This window comes from Plecotus auritus (genome assembly GCF_963455305.1).
Source record: "Plecotus auritus genome assembly, chromosome: 10".
Taxonomy (NCBI): Eukaryota; Metazoa; Chordata; class Mammalia; order Chiroptera; family Vespertilionidae; genus Plecotus; species Plecotus auritus.
In genome coordinates this window covers 55,715,426-55,721,603 of record NC_137785.1, presented here as the reverse complement: position 1 = coordinate 55,721,603, position 6,178 = coordinate 55,715,426, and positions in this window count along the sequence as shown.

Genomic DNA, 6,178 nt, shown 5'->3' with positions numbered 1-6,178 from the left:
GCCACGCCCACCCAGAGGTGACCCTCTTTTCCCTAAACAGCCTGGACACAGCTCTCAGGTTACCTGAGTTGTCCAACAACTTGTTACATAAGAGTTTCTCCCTTGGACACTCCAACCTTAGCAGGCAGTGAGCTTCCCAAGGCTGCGGACAGGGGGAGGCGGTGGTCTGGGGCCTCAGAACAAGGCTGCAAACTTTGTGAGCAACTCCTAGTCCCACAGCTGCTCAACTGGGGAATTTAGGACAAATCTCTTAGCTTCCCATTTCGGGGGGGTGTGGGGGGGGGGGGACAGGAGAGGGGGAGGTGGTGGTCAGTCCCCCGCGGTAACTGCTTCTATAAAGGTTGCCCTGGCCCTAGCCAGTTTGGCTCAGTGGATAGAGTGTCAGCCTGAAGGGTCCCGGGTTCAACTCTGGTCAAGGGCACGTACCTCGGGTTGCAGGCTCCTCCCCGGCCCAGACCCTGGTTGGACTCGGAGGCAGGGGGCAACTGATCGGTGTGTTTCTCTCACGTCGATATTTCTCTCCCTCTCTCTTCCACTCTCTTTAAATATCAATAGAAAAATATCCTTGAGTGAGGATAAAAAAAATTAAAAAGAAAAAAAAAAGGATTGCCCTGGGGTGGGGTTCTCATCTTTTATCTAGGGAAAAAAACATGAGTCATGAAGAGCACCCAGATAAAGAGCACCCATATCTCTACACACCTGGACAATCTGGGTTGTCCTCTAAGCAGAGAGGCTGTTTCTAATCCACCACACCACACACACACACACACACACACACACACACCACGTATACACACACATGCCACCACACACTCTCACATACACACACACACACCACACCAAACACTCTCTCACACACACCACACACACACACACACACACCACACACACACACACACGCCACCACACATTCTCACACACACTCACCACACCACACACTCTCTTTCACACACCACACACACGTGCGCGCACACACTCACACACACACACCACGTACACACACACACGCCACCACACACTCTCACATACACACACACCACATACACACACACACGCCACCACACACTCTCACATACACACACACACCACACCACACACTCTCTCTCACACACACCACACACACACGCACACTCACACACACACACACACACACACACACGGGTTTTTGCAATCTGGAACACAGCCTGGCTGCTAGCCTCTGAAGACTGTAGGGTGCTGTATCAGCAAACTACAGAGTCCCAGGGTGCATTATTTTTCTGGTCCCACTGTTCAGTCACACCAGGGACACCAACCCATTCTGCAGGGGCAGCCACCTGCAGACCTGGCCCCGTTCCTGCCTGGCTCAGAGTCATCTGCAGAAGGGATGGGTGCGGCTAGAGTCTGAAGCCAGACCTCAGCTTGGCTCACGTGCATACGCCCCCTGCCTCACGTTAAAGAGATGCAGTGTTTCATGTGTCCGTGGGCGGTGGCTGGGAACATGTAGCTTTCCCCTTGGGAAGCTCCCTCAGGTTCCCATGCGGAAATGGATTATCTGGAGAGTAAAATCCTAGGAATTGGCCTTAACTCCTAAGCAGCTGGGCAAGTCTTAGGAGAGAAGACACCCCTGGGGGCTCCAAATTAGCCCCCCAACCTCTCCATCTCCATCAATTTACTCAACAGATATATGGCGAGCATGCACACAAGCCAGCACGGGACAAGTGTGAGCCCTTGCGTTACTGTGCCCTCACTTGGCTTTGCCCACTCACCATGGCACTGATCGGCACAGGCTTTGTGGTGGAGAACACTGCACAGGCAGACCAGGGGTGGGGGGCCCACTGGGTGACACTGGGGGTTCCTTTCTGGAGAAAGAGAGGCAGTGGGTGGCTCACGTACCATCCACTCCAAATCAAAGTTCTGTGAATCGAGAACCCTGTGATATTTTCCAGTGGCGCCTAGAACACATGCGATGTTTCTGGAACCTCCGTTATTTTCATATTAACATCCCGTTTTCTGCCACGTCAGCACACCATGTGTACTGTTATTAGCGATTTCCCTTCAGCGTCTTTTACTTTAAACACACTCATTCTACAAGAAAATGTTACAGCCCTAACCGGTTTGGCTCAGTGGCAGGGGTCCTCAAACTTTTTAAACAGGGGGCCAGTTCACTGTCCCTCAGACCGTTGGAGGGCCAGACTATAGTTTAAAAAAAAAACTATGAACAAATTCCTATGCGCACTGCGGGCCCAGGACGAGTTGGCTGCTAAGCAGGACAGGCAGCGGCACCCGGCGGGCTAGATAAATGTCCTCGGTGGGCTGCATGTGGCCCGCGGGCCGTAGTTTGAGGACCCCTGGAGAGCCTCGGCCTGAGGACTAAAGGGTCCCAGGTTCGATTCCGGTCAAGGGCATGTACCTTGGTTGCGGGCACATACCCAGTAGGGAGTGTGCAGGAGGCAGCTGATCGATGTTTCTCTCTCATCGATGTTTCTAACTCTCTATCCCTCTCCCTTCCTCTCTGTAAAAGATCAATAAAATATATTTTTTAAAAAAAGAAAATGTTACAGCATGTCCATAAGTGGAAGACCTGGATAACTTGCCATGAATAAAGGTGAGCATGGAAGATGGTCACTGCATTTTAAAAAAGTAAAATGATGGCAAACATAAAAAGAGAATATGGACAGAGAAGTAATAACTCCGCTAATTGATTTACAAAAGTGCAGACCCGAAAATAAGCTACCCAGTGGGAAAAGTGGACGGTGGGTGGTCAGTAACATAGGGCAGGGACACCTTGTCCACCATCATGACCACGGGTTAGGGGACCAGGCACCGGCTTGATCAAGGGGTCACCCTTACTGCAGCCAATTCATTGGGCCTCAGGGAACCTCTCCTTGTTGACACTCAGATCATTGGGCACAAATCACATTACGTTCTCCAATCTCAATGACCTTGAGGCTGCATTGTAATTAGGTGGTGACCCCCGGGGTCATCCTGGTCTTAGGACTTACCAGGACAGGGCAGGTGTGGGAAATTTTAGCCTGGAGGTGGGGCCTGGAGAGCAGAGCTGCACCCCCTCCCCCGTGGGCATAGATGGTCATCCCACATGGCACAAACCACTGGCAGCCGGGCCACCGCCAGCAGGCAGGCTCTGGGGCCTCCTAGTTTAGCTCTTGCTGAGTAAACATGTGTTGTGAAATCAGGGTAAACGACGGTACAGGAGTCCCAGATTCTCAGAGGTTGGTTTCTTGCTTGTTCACAAGGACTGGGGTGCTGTTCTCCAGAGGGTCACTCGGGGACCTACCAGGAGGTCGGCAAACTTTTCTGGTAAAGAGCCAGCTAGTAGGTATTTTAGACTTTTGGGGTCATAGGGTCTCTGTGGCAACTACTCACCTTTGCTGTGGTAGCAAAAGCCACACAGGGAAGTGGGCATGGCTGTGTTTCAATAAAACTGTATTTTACAAAGAGGGGCTGGGCTGGATGTGGGGCAAGGGTCAGAGGTTACGGACCGCTGATCCACATGGCGTGGCTGTGCCACCCTTACCTCATGGTTTCGCATGTTTCCTCTGATCCTCCAAATCTGGTCACCACACCCCTTAATGCCCAGGGCAACCAGGAGAAGGCGTGGACATTCAGGGCACGGAGACGCTCTGGCAACCCTCGGGGTAAGAAAGCACACAGCACGCTTTGTAGTGTGAGGTCGCTGTGTTCGCTCAGATGGCTGTAAGAACATCGATAACAATTGGAGTTTGCTGAGCCCTTTCCAGAATATAGTTCAATCTTAACGTTTCTGGGCCTGAATTTGTACATGTTTTTCTGATTGACTCTTTCTCCTCTTCTTATTCTCAAAAGGCTGAAGGAAACGTTCAGAGAGCAGTGCTAGCAAGCAGGGACCGAGTCTACAATCAGGCTCTTGTCACTGAAAGCAGAGGAAGACAAAAGCTCAGTGTTCAGCGAAGTGGAGTACGTTTATTCCCGGAGTTACGCAAGGTTATTTAAGACGGTGTGCGAACACACCTCAAAGCATTTATGTCTTGGTTCTGTCTTGGTTTTGCCGTGTACTAGAAAACAAAATCCCTAATCCCCAAGTCCATGATTGAATGGATATTATTTGTGGCAGGAATTGCTAGCCGTCCATTAAAATCCATCCCACACGGGGAGGTGAGGACACAATGCAGGGTACAGAGGATGTGTTGTAGGATTGTGCACCTGAAACCTGTATCGTTTTGTTAACCGGTGTCACCCCAATAAGTTCAATGGAAAGGAAAAAAAATAGAAACACAGAGAACACTGTTTTTAAATATTCATTTAAAGAAGTTCTCTACTTCCTAATAAAGAAGGATCAAGCACTTGCATTTATTTCCACTCCATCCCCAAATTCTTCTTAAAAAACATGCAATGAAGTCTTGAAAGGCACGAGCCGGCATGTACCAACAGAATGGCTGAGGGGACGAGGGCAACAGCATTATGAAGCTGGCAGAGGCCAGAGCAATGACCACTGTTTGTTGAGCAGAGAAAGTGAAAGTTGACGCATGGGGAGGAGGGAGCCCCGGACAAAGGGATTCAAAGTGGATAAGTCTCTGGAAGTGGGGGTGCAGATACCCCCATGTGTGCACCTGGGGAGTGCAGCTCTCCGCCCCAAGGCCCACCCCAGGGCAGTGTTCCCACAGCGGCTCTGTCTCTGCCAGCCCTGGAACTGAACTGAACCCAGGGAACCCAATCGCCTGATTACAACAGAGATCCGAAGCCTTGGCAGCGGCAACATAATATGATTTCTGTCCAGAAATCTGAGGGTCAAAAGGAGGCAGTGCCCTGAAGCTCAAGAAATGGCTGCGGTAACAGTGACCCCTGGTGACACCAACGCCTGGCCACCTCCCTCCTCAGGGTCCTGAGGGTGGACAACGTTGTCCCTGCCCTTGTATTGCTAACGGATCTTCCATGGCCCTCTCTTCCTATCAAGCAACTTGTTTTGCGGAATGCCATTTTGTAAATAAATTGTTATACCTAACCAAACTAAGCAAGGAAATATACAGTCATTAGTAAGAATAAACGTGTAGTCGTCCTCAGAAAAAAACCAAAGTATTGACAGCAACACGGAGCAGCCGGAAATCTCTCAGTCTGCTGGCAAGGAGGGCACATTTGTGGAACCATTTCAGGAAACTTTGGGTGTGTTGAATGCAGTTGCCGTAGACGACTACCCGGGACCCATAAAAGCCAGTGGCAGCCGAAACCGGTTTGGCTCAGTGGATAGAGCGTCGGCCTGCGGACTGAAAGGTCCCAGGTTCGATTCCGGTCAAGGGCATGTACCTTGGTTGTGGGCATGTCCCCAGTAGGGGGTGTGCAGGAGGCAGCTGTTCGATGTTTCTCTCTCATCGATGTTTCTAACTCTCTATCCCTCTCCCTTCCTCTCTGTAAAAAATCAATAAAACATATTAAAAAAAAAAAAGCCAGTGGCAGATAAAGATCCAAAAGAAAGGCATGCAGGTTGTCACTCAATGACAAGTTCTAGAATATTTATAATATTCTCTTCATAATACCCGGAAACTGGAAACTACCCAAGTGCCCCACAAGAGTAGAATGGGTAATTTATGACCTATTCGCACACATAATGAGTCCGCAGCAATGACGAAAAACCTGCAGCCACGTACTGAGAGTGTCACACACCTGATGTGGAGAGAAAGAAGCCAGATGCAGGAGTACGCGGTTCTGTTTATATGAAGCACAGCACCCAGGATGATGACAGCACGCTGCTGGAAGTCAGGATGGAGGTGACCATCTTGGACAGATGGGGCGGGGCAGGGCCTGGACCTGAGTTCCCGATGCTGGGATGCTGACCATCTCCTGTGCCTTGATCTAGGGGCTGAGAACACAAGCATGACCAGGCAGTGGCAATTCATCAGGGCACCATATGTAATATATATAGAACATATATACTACATTACATATTACTAACTATCCTAGATAATAAAAGCCTAATATGCTACATATCTGGTCGTCCATTCAAAGTGTAATATGCTAACGATACGCTAAAGCCGCTCAGCCACTCACTATGACGTACACTGAACACCAGGGGGCAGACACTCTGACGGGTAGGTTAGCTTGCTGCTGGGGTCCAGCTGATTGGGACTGAGCGAGATGGGTGGGACATGCCCTGGAGCCCTGGCCAACCTCCCACATCCCTCCCCAGCCCTGATCATGCACTGGTGGG